The sequence below is a fragment of the Macaca fascicularis genome, chromosome 5 (assembly GCF_037993035.2).
Source record: "Macaca fascicularis isolate 582-1 chromosome 5, T2T-MFA8v1.1".
Lineage (NCBI taxonomy): Eukaryota > Metazoa > Chordata > Mammalia > Primates > Cercopithecidae > Macaca > Macaca fascicularis.
This window is the reverse complement of record NC_088379.1, coordinates 182,855,414-182,875,761: the sequence shown is the minus strand read 5'-3', so window position 1 is coordinate 182,875,761 and position 20,348 is coordinate 182,855,414.

Genomic DNA, 20,348 nt, shown 5'->3' with positions numbered 1-20,348 from the left:
AAATATTTATAATTAAAATGGAATCTGCCTTTTTATTCCTTTCTTCCTGTGGTTTTTCTACCATTAATTTTTTTAAGGAAAAAAGTTTCAGATGTATGAATATCTAACATTTTAACTTTTTAAAGCAGACTTAAATCCTTCCTTTTCTTTTCACTTTAGGTATGAGCTCACAGACTTTTTAAAACTGTAACTCTGTTTTGAACCAACTAGAATCTTTAACATCTCTTTTGTACTAGGCTTTCCAGTATTCGCTGCAATAAATTTGTCAATAAGCATTTGAATTCACTAATTCAAACTAGCAATTTTAGTGACCATAGAACTATAAAAATAGCAAACAGCTGTACCAGCATTGGAAATTAAATTCATATGCTATACACCATTCAGATGCTTGAATCAATTTTTTCTGAATGTAAAATAGGTGATACTAGATAAAAAGACGTTTTCATTTCCCGACGTGGAAATTCTACTTACTGAAAGAGACTGCACCACGTCAGGGAAACAGGTCCTGTCAGAATCACATCATTCTGCAGGAGAAAAGCTGCGATAAATGGAAGATAAGGAAAAGTTAGGAGGTCATTATTCCTGACTCTGACTGCTCATTTGAATAAGCACTATTTGTGTAGATATCCTAGAAGACCTTATATACATAAGATTGCGGATGTTAGGAAGGCATGGTAGTAGTACAGGACAGAACCTTTTCTAGGATGTAGTTGTCAGGCCAAACTGGACTCACTGCTTCATCTTTCTTCTCTTCGTAATGAGAAGAAACCACGTTGAGCAGATACTCACTTCTATAGACTAACCATGATCCATTGGTTTCCCTTGCCATATACCAGGTTACTGGCTCATTGAACTTGAGTTATAAATCTATATCAACTGCCTTTCTTGGTTAAAGTTTTAAATTCTTAAGTAAGACAAGCCAACAGATAGTGAGGAGATTTAATAAAGCAAAAACTATCTCCATTATTGGGAGAATGATTGAAAAATGAACAGAGAAAAGAGCCAATCTAATAAACTCTTAGAAATATTTTGGGGAAAATTGCTCAAGAGCTACCTATAATAATTACATTATGCCTAGATGGTTTTATAGGTAAGATATATCAATATAGCAAAAGACCCATGATTGTCTAACTCTTTAAACAATTTCGGAATTAATAAGGGATGAAATCCGTCCAATAATTTTCCCATTTGAAATAATCACCAAATCCTTCACAGATAGCTTTCAAAAGCTAATTAAAGACTAATTTTATTTGTGCATAGGTGTGAAAGATATTAAATTGAATATTTCAAAATGAAATCTGTCAAAGTATTTTTTAAAATAATAGAAGATATAATGAATAAGTTGGGACTTTTCCAGAGATGGAAGGATCATTCAACATTAAGAAATCTATTAATTTAATTAACATCATTAACAGGACAAAGAAGAATAAACTTGGTCTCGTGGTTATCAATATGGAAGAGGACATTACAAGTTTTTAGTATCCATTAGCATTTTGGAAAAGAAAAACACTATAGAAAGTTAATTCCTTAACTTTCTAATAATATTTATGTAAAACATACAACCAAAATCCCACTTAAGACTGTAACACAAAGTACATTGTATCATTACAGTCAGGAAAATATATGTGTCTCAACTTATTTAAATTTGCATTATTTTGCATATTTTTGCCAAAAGTAATAAAATGATAAATAAGAGGAAGAAACAAAATATTTATTATTTTCAGATGACAACATTATTTACCTGTAAAACACAAATAAAACATCTATTAATCTACAAAAATCATCAAGACCGCTTAGTAAGATTTCTGGATACAAATCAATAGGCAGAAATCAATAATTTACAGTTAGCATATTTTTTAAAAAAGAAGCATTAACATTGGCAAAGATCAATACAAAGTGAAAAATTTTGAAAACCTCAGGTACAATATTTCTTTAAAAAGGCCACAGATCTTTATTGAGGGATAATAAAAATTTTGTATGAACAAATCCAATATCACTCAGATATAAAATATTTTCAAATTAAATAACTGACATATTCTCAATAAAATCTATAATTTTTAACTCTATAAAATTATAGTCATATAAAAAAACCAGCTAAAAAATGTATGCCGTGTTATGAACCTAAGAAGCAGCATAAAATAAATGAAAAGTAGTTGGCACTCAAATTATTAAGAATTATATGAGTAATATAGCTATATGATTGAAAGATAATTAAATATTAACAAGTATTAAGAATTTTTGAATATAACTATAGCATCACAATAAAAAAATAAAGTAAGGATTATTGAATGAGTGGCACTGAATTTCATGTCAAGAAGAGAATTGTTTATGACGTTAGGTAAAGATGTAAATGATGTACATTTCAATATTAACTAAGTTTAAAGGGAAACAACAGTCACTGGGAACTCTTGGGAGAGAGGGTGGTGGGGAGGAGAACATTAAGGAAAAGTGCTAATGCATGCTGGGCTTAGTATATAGGTGATGGGTCGTTAGGTGCAGCAAACCCCCATGGCACACACTTACCTATGTAAAAAACATACACAACCTGTACATGTTCCATAGAACTTAAAATAATTTTTTAAAAAAGATACTGGCTTACATTAAATAAAAATTGGTATCTGGGAAAAATAATTAGAAAAAATCATGTTGTAATATTGATATAATTTAGGACGATGAATGATATTTATTCAAATATGAACACAAAAGTGTGAAAACAAAGGCAAATCCCCAAAACTAAAATGTTATAAGACTTTCTACCAAATATTAAATTTATATTCAAAGATTATTTTAAAAATTAAAATATAAACACATTAATAAAAATATTTTCAGTCTATTTGATCACCACTGGTTATTCTATGGATTGTAAATAGTAGTTTAATTAATAAGGTAATTTTTTTTATTAGCAAAGGACATGAATAGGCAATTCACCAGTATGAAGAAAAATGTACAATAGACATTAAAATAGTTAAATTCAGTAGCAAATAAATGTAAGTTCTTCATATTAGTTAAAGTTTTAAGAAAATAATTAAAAGCAAAAAAGAACAAAGTAGCCAGTGATAATGGTAAGTGAAAATTGATATTTGCATTCATATTGGTTTTGTTGTATGTGTACAATCTGTCTATAACATGGTCATATTTTCAAATAACCTGAATAATAATTAGTTTTGAAAAAAAGTTTAAAAATAATTGGAAATTGATGTAAGGGTATTTTTACAGTGTTATTTAGAGTAGTAAAAACTTGGAAAGCCCATAACAACACTTGCTTTGTTGATTACAATGGAGTATATACTATGGAATACATTTTGAAGAGAAAATATTTCTGGGCAAAAATGGTAGAGTGAAACTGTATTGCAGAGTCTCTTTATCTTCATATCTTACTCGAAACCAAAAAAAAAAGTAAAACAAACACATGTTCACATGTATGCACACACGCATGCACACACACACACAGTAGCAGGAGTCAAATAATAAAAGTAGCACAATTTCATTTGATAAGCATTGAAAAGTGTTGAATAAAAGAAACATTCTAACTCCTCATCACTCTCCACAAGCAGTTTGGGAGACTAAAATCAAAATATTATAAGGATTTATGAACAGAAATTGACCTCTGCTGTTTCACATACAGTAATCTCCATAACTTGCATTACTTCAAGAGGCAATATTGGAGATCATGAATGCTCTACTAGTGTGGATTCAAGAGTGTCTATAATGAGCAGATGTCAAGAATGTCCATAATGAGCAAATTGCCCCGATGTTAAACCATGACATCTACAGTAGAAACAAGACCTATATTGCTAGTGGTTCTCATTTTAAGCCACTGTTATTTTGGTGATGCATATTACAACATAGTATCTTGGCTTACCCTTTCTTCTATATGGGGGATTCAGGAAGCAAATGACATGTGACCATGTTCTTAACAACTGAATATGATCAGAAATAATTTGTGTAAATTCTCTGTCATTTGCTTAAAGAAATTGTTTGCCTCCCAGTTCTATGTCTTCATAATGTCCTGAAGCAGGATCCTAGATATGGACCTATCATATCATATGAGACATAGTTCACAGAATTTTGTAAAGTAGTAAAATAATAGAGATTTTCTTTAAAAACCACACCAGCAAAGATCACTCATGTTTTCACCTTATGTGATGGAGAAGTATTTTTTTATTTTATTTTGGGGTCTCTTTATCATGTCAGTTAAACTTATACCTTAAGTATCACTACCCTCCACTACATGCAAGGAGCAAAGATAATAAAAGTTAGTAGGAATGGGTTACTAGGAGATTTGATATCAGAGAGCAGGGTAACTACCTAAGGTGGGGTTATTACAAAGCCTTTAAACAAAGCAAAAGTAGCCTGTATGACAATTCTTTTTATTTATTTATCTATCTATCTATCTATCTATCTATCTATCTATTTATTTATTATTATACTTTAAGTTCTAGGGTACATGTGCATAACGTGCAGGTTTGTTACATATGTATACTTGTGCCATATTGGTGTGCTGCACCCATCAACTCGTCTTCTTGATGTTATGTACCTTTCCCAAAACTCCTATACAGATGCATCTGTTGAGGTGACAAAAGGGACTTCGGAAAGAAAAACAATCTTTAGCTTTCTAGCCTCTAGAATGTACTGAGACATTCTAACAGTATTAAAATGAAGCAGACTCAGCAGATCTGAGTATAGGCCCCGTAGGTTTCTGGTTCGTTTATTGGAACTTTGAGAAAAACGAACATCTCTTCAGTCATTCTTGCAGAGGAAAATGAGATATGAAAGAAAAAAATTCAAGGTGGCTCACACTTCTGAGAAACATTAAAAGGCAGAATAAATATTTTTAAAGCATATTATATCCTGCAGGATAAATGAAACCAGAGGATATTATACTCAGGGAATATGGTGATCAAGTTTAGAAGCAACAAGCCAACACCTTTAAATGTGTGAATTTCAAAAAACACAATAAAATAAGCCTACAAATTGTAGCCCAAAATATGACTCTAGAACAAGTATAATGTTAAAGGGATACATGGTAAACACTGAATGCAATTAAGTACAACTAAAACTAACATTTGTGGGATTTATGGATTAGCATAGGGAATGGTTTTAACACTAATGATGATTATTTGAGATTTATGGATCCTTGTGCTTTTTCCCCTTCTTTGTAGTGCTGTTTGATTATTTTAATAATTATTATACTTCTCTTTAATAAACATCATAAAATTATTATTTCAAGATGAAAGAAGAAATCATTTCACAAGAATTATTAGTCAAATAAATCCATACTGGCATTCAGTAATTAAAATATTAAAATTTGAAATTTATATCATTTATTTAAAAATTTAATCAACCTGAAAATTTCTCTATACAGATGCTTATAAATAAAATGAAACTTATATATTTCTTAATATTTATCAAAGCTCATTAGTTTCAAACTTTGGGCCTTCTATTAGCATTCCTAATGTTTCATATCACTCTTTTGGATTTACTCTGGTTTAGTGTTCTGATTTCTATTGCTATGGTTTCCTTTTAATTTGATCTTGAGGTCTTTATCTTAAGAGTCTCGTTGCCTCTTGTAAAGCCCTGACCATAAAATTCAAGAAATTTGGTCATGGGTATTTAGAGTGTGCCTTTCATGTGATACTTCCTAATCCTGGAAGGTTGCCTAATGCAGAAGAATCCAACCCATGGCCAAGTATTCCTTTCACAGGCATTTTGTTTATACCGCCAGGTGCTTGTGGGACTCTCCTCTGACCCTTGGTCAGTTTATTCTTACCAAGACAGCCACTTTCTAAGATAGAGAGCTGGCCTGGAAAGGTCAGGATCAAGTTTGTGCATGTCAAGTGAGACATGTGAGGCAGTGAAACCAAAGTGCATGAAACAGAAGAAATGTATTACTTATAGGTCCTAGAGAGGTTGGGGTGCCAACAGGAGGCTGGCGAGAAGTCTGGAGGTATCCAGATGTTAACCAGTGAGTGGAAAGCAAGAGAGAGTGGACTTGTGTGACTCTTTCTTAAAGATCATGGGTGTTATTCCTTAGACTTTTCCACTGGAATTACAGATTGTTTAGTTTAAATAAAATTTGCATGCACTTTTTTACATGATTCTGTGTTGAGAACTTTTTTACATGATTCTGGTATTGACCTCTAGATTTTATCATATTTGGCAATGTGAGTGTGTCATATTGTGGGTCAGTAAGATGAGAAACAAGATGTTTACTAGATTGTTACATTGTAAACAATCAGAGAGGTAATTTTTCAATACACCTAAGGTGACAGAGTATACCTGGGTTTTAAACAATTTATGTCAAGCCTAAAAATGAATGCTGAGGCAGCAATTTCATTCACCAGTTATGACATCTAATATGCCTTTGGGGGAAAAATGTTTCCACACAGAAAAAGATTTATTGCTCTATATTGATGGTAAGAAGTAACTACCAGAAACTTAATCCTTGTTCAGCTAATCATTGACAACTTAGTTCAGCAGAAATCTTTCGTAAGCCAACCCTTCAGTGTCAAAATGTTGTTTATGAAAGTAAGCAATTAGGAGTCGACTTATTCCATGAAAACACTTCTGAGTGCCAACCAAACAATATCTTACCTGAGGAAGCTGACTTCTGCAGATGTCAACATGCATCTGAACACGTGTCAATCACCAATCCCTGTTTCCATGACTCCCAAAACCCTTTATAAGATGGTCATCCTTTCCTGTTCAGGCAGATGATATCTGATCATCACAATAAGAAATACATTTAGAATAGTTTTAATTTCACATATTGAAAAGTGGTCTCATGAGGACTTCCGGGGCTTCCACCAGATTTGTTTGGAATACACTCAGTGAATTCCAGGAGGCTCTCAGGCCAACAGTTGTGTTCATTGGAAGGCTTATGCCAAAACACCATTTTTTATTTAGATCCACTGTGTGAGACAGTCTCAATAAAGATCCATGCCCTGATTAGTTTTATTGATCTTTTGGTGCAAATTTTATTTCATTATTTTATAATTTGTAAGGTTTTCATATAAGTTAACCTATATTTTTATATAAAAATTTCAAGCATGGATCTGTGTATAAAGTTATTTTGGTTGAAAAGTGCATCACTTGACAAATTAGACCTAGATTTTTCAGGCAGATTCACTAAGCCTTTGGTTTGAAGGTTTACCACTGGAAGGTTGTTTTCTATTAAAATGCTTATCTTCTGTTATTTGCTGTGTTTTTGCTGTTGTTTTTCTATATGCACCAAGTTATAGGGCTTTGGTTTTATCCTTGCTGTTCTTGTTGAACACATATCAAGGAGTCTTTTGTACAGAATGGATGGAGACAGTATCCTAATAAGTCTCCAATCCAATCCAAGCTGACTCTGAGTAATCATAGTTGGAAGACCATTAGGCCAGTGACCAGTCATGAAAAGGTGTTAGTCAAACTGTATCCTAGGTCCCTTACAAAACCTTCATGAGGGCATTCTCTGTTCTATAGATTGGTAAAAGAACTGCAACAGCTGGCAGGTTGTTGATCATAATGACCCCTTTCTGGCATGTGCCGGTTTGGGGAACCCACGACAACATTCTTAAGCACACACACTGATCAAATGTAGTGCTCTGCTCTCTAGTTTTTCACGGGCTTGTCTTTACCCAACTCTCAACCTCCTTCTGAAAGGGACTCTAATTTCTATATAAAATCTCATTTTAATACTAAACCTGCACATTCCTCAATTAATGACCAGAAACTAAGTTGACATAGAACAATGTCCATTACGGAGAAACTTTTTACATGTAAAATGTATTAACTAGTCTGTTTAAAAGGGAATCTATAAAAATTAGAGGGCAGAACAACAAGAATTCAAAAGTTAGAGTTTTTAATTAGAATGCTGAAACCATAAAACAAAGTTTTATCTTCAAATAAACCTCTCTAAAAGATTTGTACCTTTTGAAATTTAACCTTTGTAAATCTCTCACACTTTCAACTCCATTTTACTTAGTCTTCTAAATGAGCTATTCTTTTTTTAGGCTTTCTTCGGGTAAAGAAAGATTGTATTGTAAAATTGCTAGATCAGAAGGCATTGTGAAATTGCAAGACCTTGGTGTACAGACAAGTTAAGAACTATCATCAGTGTTTCCCCAAATTTTAATAACACAGACAAAACATTTGCTCCAAATTTAGGATTGTATTATATATTCACTGCTATAGAGGATAGCTCTTTAGCAATTAGTTCTGTTAACTGTTAGCTGCATAAAGGAGGGAAAATGTTTCATAATAGAAGGATAGGGGAAAGAACATTTAAATGAACCTACTGAGATAAATTTTTTTAAGTTACCTTGAGAGGGTAAGAAAAAATATGTACTACGCAAGGCAATTTCAAAATCAATATGTAGAGTAGATTGAATAAAGATTCAAAATTATAAACTAAATTAAATCTAAATGAAGAATCCATTGCAGGAGAGTTGCTGCAACAGCAAACTTATTAAGACTGTGTGTCTGCAACAAGTTATGCTCTTGGTGTCCAATATGCTCCCTTTTCTATAAATCTGCATGTAAAGAAATATTCCACATTGCTTTGTATGTTTATGCCTCTAAGAACCTCAGAAATATTACCTGCCTATAACCAATCCTCAAGTTATTTTGGCTCAAAAATTCCTACATCAATATTAATTTGGATTATAAACCCACGATGGGGGAACACTGAAGTTTTAACTCACTACAGAAATTCTTTTTTTAAAAGAGCATCTTAACGCTGAGAGTGGCAGAGTATGATGGCCGAATAGAACCCTCCAGCAATTATTCCCATTGCAGGAACACCAAATTGAATAACTGTCCACACAAGAAAACACCTTCTCAAGAACCAAAAATCAGGAAGCGATCGCAACACCTGATTTACACATCATATCAAGGAAAGAGGCAAGAAGAGGGTGGGAAAGAAAGTCTTGATTGCTGACACCAGCCCTCCTCTATTGTAAAGTCCCAGCAAAGTGATTGTGGAACTTTACATTAGAACTCAGTGCTGCTCTGTCACAGTGCAAAGCAACACAGGGCAGAATTCGACCTGTGCCCACAGAGGAAGCATTTGGACTAGCCCTAGTCAGAGAGGAATTATCCATCCCGGCGGCTGGAACCTGAGTTCTGGCTAGCCCCACCGCTGTGGGTTAAATTGCTTTGTAGTCTTAAATAAACCTGAAAAGCAGTCTAGGCAACAAAGGCTGCAATTGCTGGGCTAGTCTTGGTGCTGTGCTGGACTCAGAGCCAGTGGACTTGGGGTACCTGCAATCCAGTGAGATACTACTTGGGGTGGCCAATGGAGTGGTCACGTCACCCCTCCTCCAGTTCCAGGCAGTGTAGCTTGTAGCTCTGGGAATAAAAAGAGTAGTAAAGAGGACTTTATCTTGCAACTTGGGTACCAGCTCAGCAACAGTTAAAAAAAGAACTAACAGTAAAGTAAAGCACCATTTTAGGTCATATCTCCCAGACAACATACATACATATATACATACATACATACATTTATATTTTACTTTAAGTTCCGGGATACATATGCAGAACATGTAGGTTTGTTACATAGGTATATATATGCCATGGTGGTCTGCTGCACCTATTTACCCACCATCTAAATTCTGTCCCCTCACTTCTCACCCCGCAACAGGCACTGATGTGTGTTTCTCCCCTCCCTGTCCATGTGTTCACATTGTTCAACTCCCACTTACGAGTGAGAACATGTGTTTGGTTTTCTGTTACTGTGTTAGTTTGCTGAGCATAATGAGCTTCCAGCTTCATTCATGTCTTTCTAAAGTACATGATTTCATTCCTTTTTATGGCTGTGTAATATTCCATGGTGTATATGTACCACATTTTCTTTATCCAGTCTATCATTGATGGGCATTAGGGTTGGTTCTGTGACTTTGCTATTGCAAATAGTGCTGCAATAAACATACATGTGCTTGTGTCCCAGACAACATTTCTAGATATATAGAAGGAAATCCACTCTCCCGAATGGAAGGACCCAGCCCTGGCAGAATTCATGACTTGCTGACTGAAGTGCCCTTGGACCTTGAATAAACATCATCAGTAGCCAGGTCGCAGTTGGCACAGACCCTGGCCAAAACCTAGTACAATGCTGGCTTCACATGTGACCTAGCACATTCCAGCTGCGATGGCCACAAGGAGAGACTCCTGCTTGTGGGAAGGAGAGTGAAGGATAAACAGGACTTTGTCTTGCAACTTGGTTACATTTCAGCCACAGAAAAATAAAGCACCAAGCAGATTCCTAAAGCCCCTGATTCCAGGCTTTAGTTCCTGAAGGCATTTCCAGACTCACCCTGGGCTAGAAGGGAACCCACTGCCCTGAAGGAAGAGACCCAGGCCAGGCAGAACTCACCACATACTGGCTAAAGAGCACTTGGGCCTTGAATAAACATCAGCAATAGCCAGGAAATAGTCGCCGCAGGCCTTGGGAAAGATCCAACATGGTTCTGGCTTCAAGTGTGACCAAGCACAGTCCCAGCAGTGGTGGCCGTGGGAGTATTTCCATGATCCTTCCCCCAACTCCAGGCAGCTCAACACACTGAAAGACTCCATTTGTCTGGGGAAATAAGAGAAAATAAAAAGAAGCTCTGCCTAGTAACGCAGGGAATTCTTCTAGAACTTACCCAAGGCTACCAAGGCAGTACCTCTACAGGTCTGCAAGAGCCACAGTATTACTGGGCTTGCGGTGCCCCCTTAACATACATATGGCTGCAGTGACCACAGAGTTAGATTACAACACTTAATTCCCTTTGAATATGTGAAAAGCATTTTCAAGAAGGATGAGTACAGACAAGGCCAGACTGTGAAGATGAGAATGAATGCCTCACTCTTCAATTCTGAGACATCAATGAACATCCACAAGCATCAACACCATCCAGGAAGACAAGATGTCACTAAATGAACTAAATAAGGCACTGTGACCAATTCAGGAGTGACACAGATGTGTGACCTTTCAGACAGATAATTCAAAATAGTTGTTTTAGGGAAACTCAATAAAATCCAAGATAACACAGAGAAGGAATTCAGAATCCTGTCAGATAAGTTTAACAAAGAGATTGAAATAATTAAAAGGAATCAAACAGAAACGTTGGCTCTGAAAAGTGCAATTGACAAACTGAAGAATGCACCAGAGTCTCTCAGCAGCAGAACTGATCAAGCAGAAGAAGGAATTTGTGAGTTCAAAGACAGGCTGATTGAAATAACAGAACAGTCAAAATAAAAAGGCATTAAAAGAAATGAAGCACATCTTCAAGATCTAGGAAATATCCTCCAAAGAGCGAATCTAAGAGTCATTGGCCCTCAAGAGGAGGTAGAGAGAGAGGTAGGAGTAGGAAATTTGTTCAAATAAACAATAATAGAGATAATAGAGAACTTTCCAAACCTAGAGAAAGACGTTACTATTCAAGTACAAGATGTTTATAGAACACCAAGGATATTTAACCGAAATAAGACTACTGAAGGCATTTAGTAATCAAACTTCTAAAGTTCGCTGATAAATAAATGATCCTAAAGGCAACAAGAGAAAAGAAAAAATAACCTATGAAGGAGCTGTGATACATCTTGCAGCAGGTTTCTCAGTGGGAACCTTACAGATCAGGAAAGAGTGGTATGATATTTAAAGTGCTGAAGGAAAAAGAAACTTTTTTTATTCTGAAATCTAATACTTAGTGAAAATACACTTCAGAGGTGAAGGAGAAATAAACACTTTTCCAGACAAGCAAAAGCTGAGAGATTTTCTCAACACCAGACCTGTCCTACAATAAATCCTAAAGGTAGTTCTTCAATCTGAAAGCAAAGGATGTTAACGAGCAATAAGAAATCATCTGGCATATATACCATGGAATATTATGCAGAATTAAAAAGGATGAGTTCATGTCCTTTATAGGGACATGGATGAAGGTGGGAATCATTCTAAGCAAACTGTCACAAGGACAGAAAACCAAACACCACATATTCTCACTCATAGGTGGGAACTGAACAATGAGAACACTTGGATACAGGGCACGGAACATCACACGTTGGGGTCTGTCATGGGGTGGGGAGATGGCAGAGGGATAGCTATTGGAGAAATACCTAATGTAAATGACGAGTTAATGGGTGCAGCAAGCCAACGGGGTACATATATACACATGTAACAAACCTGCATGCGGTGCACATGTACCCTAGACTTTTAAGTATAGTTTTAAAAAGTTAAAAAAATCATCTGAAGTTACAAAATTAACTGGTAAGAGTAAGTGTATAGACAAATACAGAATGTTATAAAACTGTAATTGTGGTGTGTTACCTACTCATGTCTTGAATAGAAAGGCTAAAAGATAAACCTATCAAAAATAATAACTACAACAACTTTTCAAGACATAGACAATTTAATAAGACATGAAAAGAAACAGCAAAAAGCTAACAAGTTAGGGGATGCAGACAAAGTAAAGAGTATTTATTAGTTTTCTCTTTGCTCATTTATTAATTTGTTTTTACAATAATACTTGTTGCCAGTTTAAAATAATGGGTTATAAAATGATGTTGTTAAGCCCTTGGTAAACTTAAAATACCTACAACAGATACATGAAAAATAAAAAGGAAGAAATTAAAATGTACTACCCAATAAAATTACTTTCACAGATAGGAAGACAGAAATAAAGGAAAGAAGGGAGGGAGGGAGGGAGGAAGGAAGGGAGGGAGGACCACAAAACTACCAGAAAACAAATAATAAAATGGCAGGAGTATGTCTCTACTTATTAATAATAACATTGAATTTAAATGGCCTAAACTCTCCAGTCAAAATATTAATACATAGATTGACTGAATAGATTTAAAAAACAAGACTTAATAATATATTGCCCACAAGAAACACACTTCACCTATAAAGACACACATAGACTGAAAATAAAGGGGTGGAAAAAGATATTTCATACAAACGGAAACCAGAGAAGAGCAGAAATAGCTATACTTGTATCAGATAAAACAGATTCAAGACAAAAGCTATAAAAAGAGACAAAGAAGTTTATTATATAATGAAAATGGGATCAATTCAGTGAGAGGATGTAACAATTGTGTGTGTGTGTGTGTGTGTATATATATATATATATATATATATACACACATACCCTCAGCACAGGAGCACCCAGCTACATAGTAGAAATATTATTAGAGATTAAGAGAGACCCCAATACAATAATAGTTGGAGCTTCAACATCCAACTTGCGGTATTGAGCAGATCATCCAGACAGAAAATCAACAAAGAAACTTTGGACCTAATCTGCACTATAGACCAAATAGTCCTAATAGATATTTACAGAACATTTCATTCAACAGATGGAGGATATGTATCCCTCTTCTCAGCACATGGATTATTCTCAAGGATAACTCATATGTTAGGCCACAAACAAGTCTTAAAAAAATTCAGGCCCGGCGTGGTGACTCACACCTGTAATCCCAGCACTTGGGGAGGCCGAGGCAGGCAGATCACAAGGTCAAGAGATCAAGACCATTCTGGCCAACATGGTGAAACCCTGTCTCTACTAAAAGTACAAAAATTAGCTGGCCATGGTGCCACGTGCCTGTGGTCTCTGCTACTCAGGAGGCTGAGGCAGGAGAATGGCGGGAACCTGGGAGGCGGAAGTTGCAGTGAGTAGAGATCAAGCCACTGCACTCCAGCCTGGTGACAGAGCGAGACTCTGTATTTAAAAAAATAAATAAATAAATAAAATTCAAAAACATTAAAATCATACCAAGTCTCTTCTCTGATCATGATAGAATAACACAGAAAGGCAATAATGAAAAAAAATATTAATAAAATTAAAACAATTGAACTCATGGAGATAGAGAGCTAAATGATGGTTACCAGGGATTGAGAAGGGTAGTGAAGTAGCGGGTGGGAATGGGAATGAATAATGGGTAGAAAAATGTAGTCAGATACAATGAATAAGATCTAGATTGTTGGGGGGGGCGGAGCAAGATGGCCGAATAGGAGCAGCTCCAGTCTCCAAATCCCAGCGCGAGCGACACAGAAGACCGGTGATTTCTGCATTTTCAACTGAGGTACTGGGTTCATCTCACTGGGGAGTGCCGGACGATCGGTGCTGGTCACCAGCTGCAGCCTAACCAGCGAGAGCTGAAGCAGGGCGAGGCATTGCCTCACCTGGGAAGTGCAAGGGGGAAGGGAGTCCCTTTTCCTAGCCAGGGGAACTGAGACACACAACACCTGGAAAATCGGGTAAATCCCACCCAATACTGCGCTTTAAGCAAACAGGCACACCAGGAGATGACATCCCACACCTGGCCGGGAGGGTCCCACACCCACGGAGCCTCCCTCATTGCTAGCACAGCAGTCTGTGATCTACCGGCAAGGCAGCAGCGAGGCTGGGGGAGGGGCGCCCGCCATTGCTGAGGCTTAAGTAGGTAAACAAAGCTGCTGGGAAGCTCGAACTGGGTGGAGCTCACAGCAGCTCAAGGAAACCTGCCTGTCTCTGTAGACTCCACCTCTGGGGACAGGGCAATAAGAAACGCAGCCGAAACCTGTGCAGAGGCAAACGACTCTGTCTGACAGCTTTGAAGAGAGCAGTGGATCTCCCAACACGGAGGTTGAGATCTGAGAAGGGACAGACTCCCTGCTCAAGTGGGTCCCTGACCCCTGAGTAGCCTAACTGGGAGACATCCCCCACTAGGGGCAGTCTGACACCCCACACCTCACAGGGAGGAGTACACCCCTGAGAAGAAGCTTCCAAAGCAAGAATCAGACAGGTACACTCGCTGTTCAGAAATATTCTATCTTCTGCAGCCTCTGCTGCTGATACCCAGGCAAACAGGGTCTGGAGTGGACCTCAAGCAATCTCCAACAGACCTATAGCTGAGGGTCCTGACTGTTAGAAGGAAAACTATCAAACAGGAAGGACACCTACACCAAAACCCCATCAGTACATCACCATCATCAAAGACCAGAGGCAGATAAAACCACAAAGATGGGGAAAAAGCAGGGCAGAAAAGCTGGAAATTCCAAAAATAAGAGCGCATCTCCCCCGGCAAAGGAGCGCAGCTCATCTCCAGCAACGGATCAAAGCTGGACGGAGAATGACTTTGACGAGATGAGAGAAGAGGGCTTCAGTCCATCAAATTTCTCAGAGCTAAAGGAGGAATTACGTACCCAGCGCAAAGAAACTAAAAATCTTGAAAAAAAAGTGGAAGAATTGATGGCTAGAGTAATTAATGCAGAGAAGGTCATAAACGAAATGAAAGAGATGAAAACCATGACACGAGAAATACGTGACAAATGCACAAGCTTCAGTAACCTACTCGATCAACTGGAAGAAAGAGTATCAGCGATTGAGGATCAAATGAATGAAATGAAGCGAGAAGAGAAACCAAAAGAAAAAAGAAGAAAAAGAAATGAACAAAGCCTGCAAGAAGTATGGGATTATGTAAAAAGACCAAATCTACGTCTGATTGGGGTGCCTGAAAGTGAGGGGGAAAATGGAACCAAGTTGGAAAACACTCTTCAGGATATCATCCAGGAGAACTTCCCCAACCTAGTAGGGCAGGCCAACATTCAAATCCAGGAAATACAGAGAACGCCACAAAGATACTCCTCGAGAAGAGCAACTCCAAGAAACATAATTGCCAGATTCACCAAAGTTGAAATGAAGGAAAAAATCTTAAGGGCAGCCAGAGAGAAAGGTCGGGTTACCCACAAAGGGAAGCCCATCAGACTAACAGCAGATCTCTCGGCAGAAACTCTACAAGCCAGAAGAGAGTGGGGGCCAATATTCAACATTCTTAAAGAAAAGAATTTTCATCCCAGAATTTCATATCCAGCCAAACTAAGTTTCATAAGTGAAGGAGAAATAAAATCCTTTACAGATAAGCAAATGCTTAGAGATTTTGTCACCACTAGGCCTGCCTTACAAGAGACCCTGAAGGAAGCACTCAACATGGAAAGGAACAACTGGTACCAGCCATTGCAAAAACATGCCAAAATGTAAAGACCATCGAGGCTAGGAAGAAACTGCATCAACTAACGAGCAAAATAACCAGTTAATATCATAATGGCAGGATCAAGTTCACACATAACAATCTTAACCTTAAATGTAAATGGACTAAATGCTCCAATTAAAAGACACAGACTGGCAAACTGGATAAAGAGTCAAGACCCATCAGTCTGCTGTATTCAGGAGACCCATCTCACACGCAGAGACATACATAGGCTCAAAATAAAGGGATGGAGGAAGATTTACCAAGCAAATGGAGAACAAAAAAAAGTGGGGGTTGCAATACTAGTCTCTGATAAAACAGACTTTAAACCATCAAAGATCAAAAGAGACAAAGAAGGCCATTACATAATGGGATCAATTCAACAAGAAGAGCTAACTATCCTAAATATATATGCACCCAATACAGGAGCACCCAGATTCATAAAGCAAGTCCTTAGAGACTTACAAAGAGACTTAGACTCCCATACAATAATAATGGGAGACCAACACTCCACTGTCAACATTAGACAGATCAACGAGACAGAAAGTTAACAAGGATATCCAGGAACTGAACTCATCTCTGCAGCAAGCAGACCTAATAGACATCTATAGAACTCTCCACCCCAAATCAACAGAATATACATTCTTCTCAGCACCACATCATACTTACTCCAAAATTGACCACGTAATTGGAAGTAAAGCACTCCTCAGCAAATGTACAAGAACAGAAATTAAAACAAACTGTCTCTCAGACCACAGTGCAATCAAACTAGAACTCAGGACTAAGAAACTCAATCAAAACCACTCAACTACATGGAAACTGAACAACCTGCTCCTGAATGACTACTGGGTACATAACGAAATGAAGGCAGAAATAAAGATGTTCTTTGAAACCAATGAGAACAAAGATACAACATACCAGAATCTGGGACACATTTAAAGCAGTGTGTAGAGGGAAATTTATAGCACTAAATGTCCACAAGAGAAAGCAGGAAAGATCTAAAATTGACACTCTAACATCGCAATTAAAAGAACTAGAGAAGCAAGAGCAAACACATTCGAAAGCTAGCAGAAGGCAAGAAATAACTAAGATCAGAGCAGAACTGAAGGAGATAGAGACACAAAAAACCCTCCAAAAAATCAATGAATCCAGGAGTTGGTTTTTTGAAAACATCAACAAAATTGACAGACCACTAGCCAGACTAATAAAGAAGAAAAGAGAGAAGAATCAAATCGACGCAATTAAAAATGATAAAGGGGATATCACCACCGACCCCACAGAAATACAAACTACCATCAGAGAATACTATAAACACCTCTACGCAAATAAACTGGAAAATCTAGAAGAAATGGATAATTTCCTGGACTCTTACACTCTTCCAAGACTAAACCAGGAAGAAGTTGAATCCCTGAATAGACCAATAGCAGGCTCTGAAATTGAGGCAACAATTAATAGCCTACCAACCAAAAAAAGTCCAGGACCAGATGGATTCACAGCTGAATTCTACCAGAGGTACAAGGAGGAGTTGGTACCATTCCTTCTGAAACTATTCCAATCAATAGAAAAAGAGGGAAACCTCCCTAACTCATTTTGTGAGGCCAACATCATCCTGATACCAAAGCCTGGCAGAGACACAACAAAAAAAGAGAATTTTAGACCAATATCCCTGATGAACATCGATGCAAAAATCCTCAATAAAATACTGGCAAACCGGATTCAGCAACACATCAAAAAGCTTATCCACCATGATCAAGTGGGCTTCATCCCTGGGATGCAAGGCTGGTTCAACATTCGCAAATCAATAAACATAATCCAGCATATAAACAGAACCAAAGACAAGAACCACATGATTATCTCAATAGATGCAGAAAAGGCTTTTGACAAAATTCAACAGCCCTTCATGCTAAAAACGCTCAATAAATTCGGTATTGATGGAACGTACCACAAATTAATAAGAGCTATTTATGACAAACCCACAGCCAATATCATACTGAATGGGCAAAAACTGGAAAAATTCCCTTTGAAAACTGGCACAAGACAGGGATGCCCTCTCTCACCACTCCTATTCAACATAGTGTTGGAAGTTCTGGCTAGGGCAATCAGGCAAGGGAAAGAAATCAAGGGTATTCAGTTAGGAAAAGAAGAAGTCAAATTGTCCCTCTTTGCAGATGACATGATTGTATATTTAGAAAATCCCATTGTCTCAGCCCAAAATCTCCTTAAGCTGATAAGCAACTTCAGCAAAGTCTCAGGATACAAAATTAATGTGCAAAAATCACAAGCATTCTTATACACCAGTAACAGACAAACAGAGAGCCAAATCAGGAATGAACTTCCATTCACAATTGCTTCAAAGAGAATCAAATACCTAGGAATCCAACTTACAAGGGATGTAAAGGACCTCTTCAAGGAGAACTACAAACCACTGCTCAGTGAAATAAAAGAGGACACAAACAAATGGAAGAACATACCATGCTCATGGATAGGAAGAATCAATATCGTGAAAATGGCCATACTGCCCAAGGTAATTTATAGATTCAATGCCATCCCCATCAAGCTACCAATGAGTTTCTTCACAGAATTGGAAAAAACTGCTTTAAAGTTCATATGGAACCAAAAAAGACCCCGCATCTCCAAGACAATGCTAAGTCAAAAGAACAAAGCTGGAGGCATCACGCTACCTGACTTCAAACTATACTACAAGGCTACAGTAACCAAAACAGCATGGTACTGGTACCAAAACAGAGATATAGACCAATGGAACAGAACAGAGTCCTCAGAAATAATACCACACATCTACAGCCATCTGATCTTTGACAAACCTGAGAGAAACAAGAAATGGGGAAAGGACTCCCTATTTAATAAATGGTGCTGGGAAAATTGGCTAGCCATAAGTAGAAAGCTGAAACTGGATCCTTTCCTTACTCCTTATACGAAAATTAATTCAAGATGGATTAGAGACTTAAATGGTAGACCTAATACCATAAAAATCCTAGAGGAAAACCTAGGTAGTACCATTCAGGACATAGGCATGGGCAAAGACTTCATGTCTAAAACACCAAAAGCAACGGCAGCAAAAGCCAAAATTGACAAATGGGATCTCATTAAACTAAAGAGCTTCTGCACAGCAAAAGAAACTACCATCAGAGTGAACAGGCAACCTACAGAATGGGAGAAAATTTTTGCAATCTACTCATCTGACAAAGGGCTAATATCCAGAACCTACAAAGAACTCAAACAAATTTACAAGAAAAAAACAAACAACCCCATCAAAAAGTGGGCAAAGGATATGAACAGACATTTCTCAAAAGAAGACATTCATACAGCCAACAGACACATGTAAAAATGCTCATCATCACTGGCCATCAGAGAAATGCAAATCAAAACCACAATGAGATACCATCTCACACCAGTTAGAATGGCGATCATTAAAAAGTCAGGAAACAACAGGTGCTGGAGAGGATGTGGAGAAATAGGAACACTTTTACACTGTTGGTGGGATTGTAAACTAGTTCAACCATTATGGAAAACAGTATGGCGATTCCTCAAGGATCTAGAACTAGATGTACCATATGACCCAGCCATCCCATTACTGGGTATATACCCAAAGGATTATAAATTATGCTGCTATAAAGACACATGCACACGTATGTTTATTGCGGCACTATTCACAATAGCAAAGACTTGGAATCAACCCAAATGTCCATCAGTGACAGATTGGATTAAGAAAATGTGGCACATATATACCATGGAATACTATGTAGCCATAAAAAAGGATGAGTTTGAGTCCTTTGTAGGGACTTGGATGCAGCTGGAATCCATCATTCTTAGCAAACTATCACAAGAACAGAAAACCAAACACCGCATGTTCTCACTCATAGGTGGGAACTGAACAATGAGATCACTCGGACTCAGGAAGGGGAACATCACACACCGGGGCCTATCATGGGGAGGGGGGAGGGGGGAGGGATTGCATTGGGAGTCATACCTGATGTAAATGACGAGTTGATGGGTGCAGCACAGCAACATGGCTCAAGTATACATATGTAAAAAACCTGCACGTTATGCACATGTACCCTACAACTTAAAGTATAATAATAATAATAAATAAATTTTAAAAAAAATACAAAATAAAAAATACAAAAAAAAATAAAAAAAAAGATCTAGATTTGGCAGAACAACAGAGTGACTGCAGTCAGTAATAGTTTGTTGTACATTTTAGAATTACTGAGGGAGTACAGTTGGAACGTTCATTAACACAAGGAAATGATGAATGCTTGAGGTGATGGAAACCCCATTTATCCTGATGTGATTATTACATATTGTATCTCTGTATCAAAATATCTCATGTATCTCATATATATAATTAGTATATACCC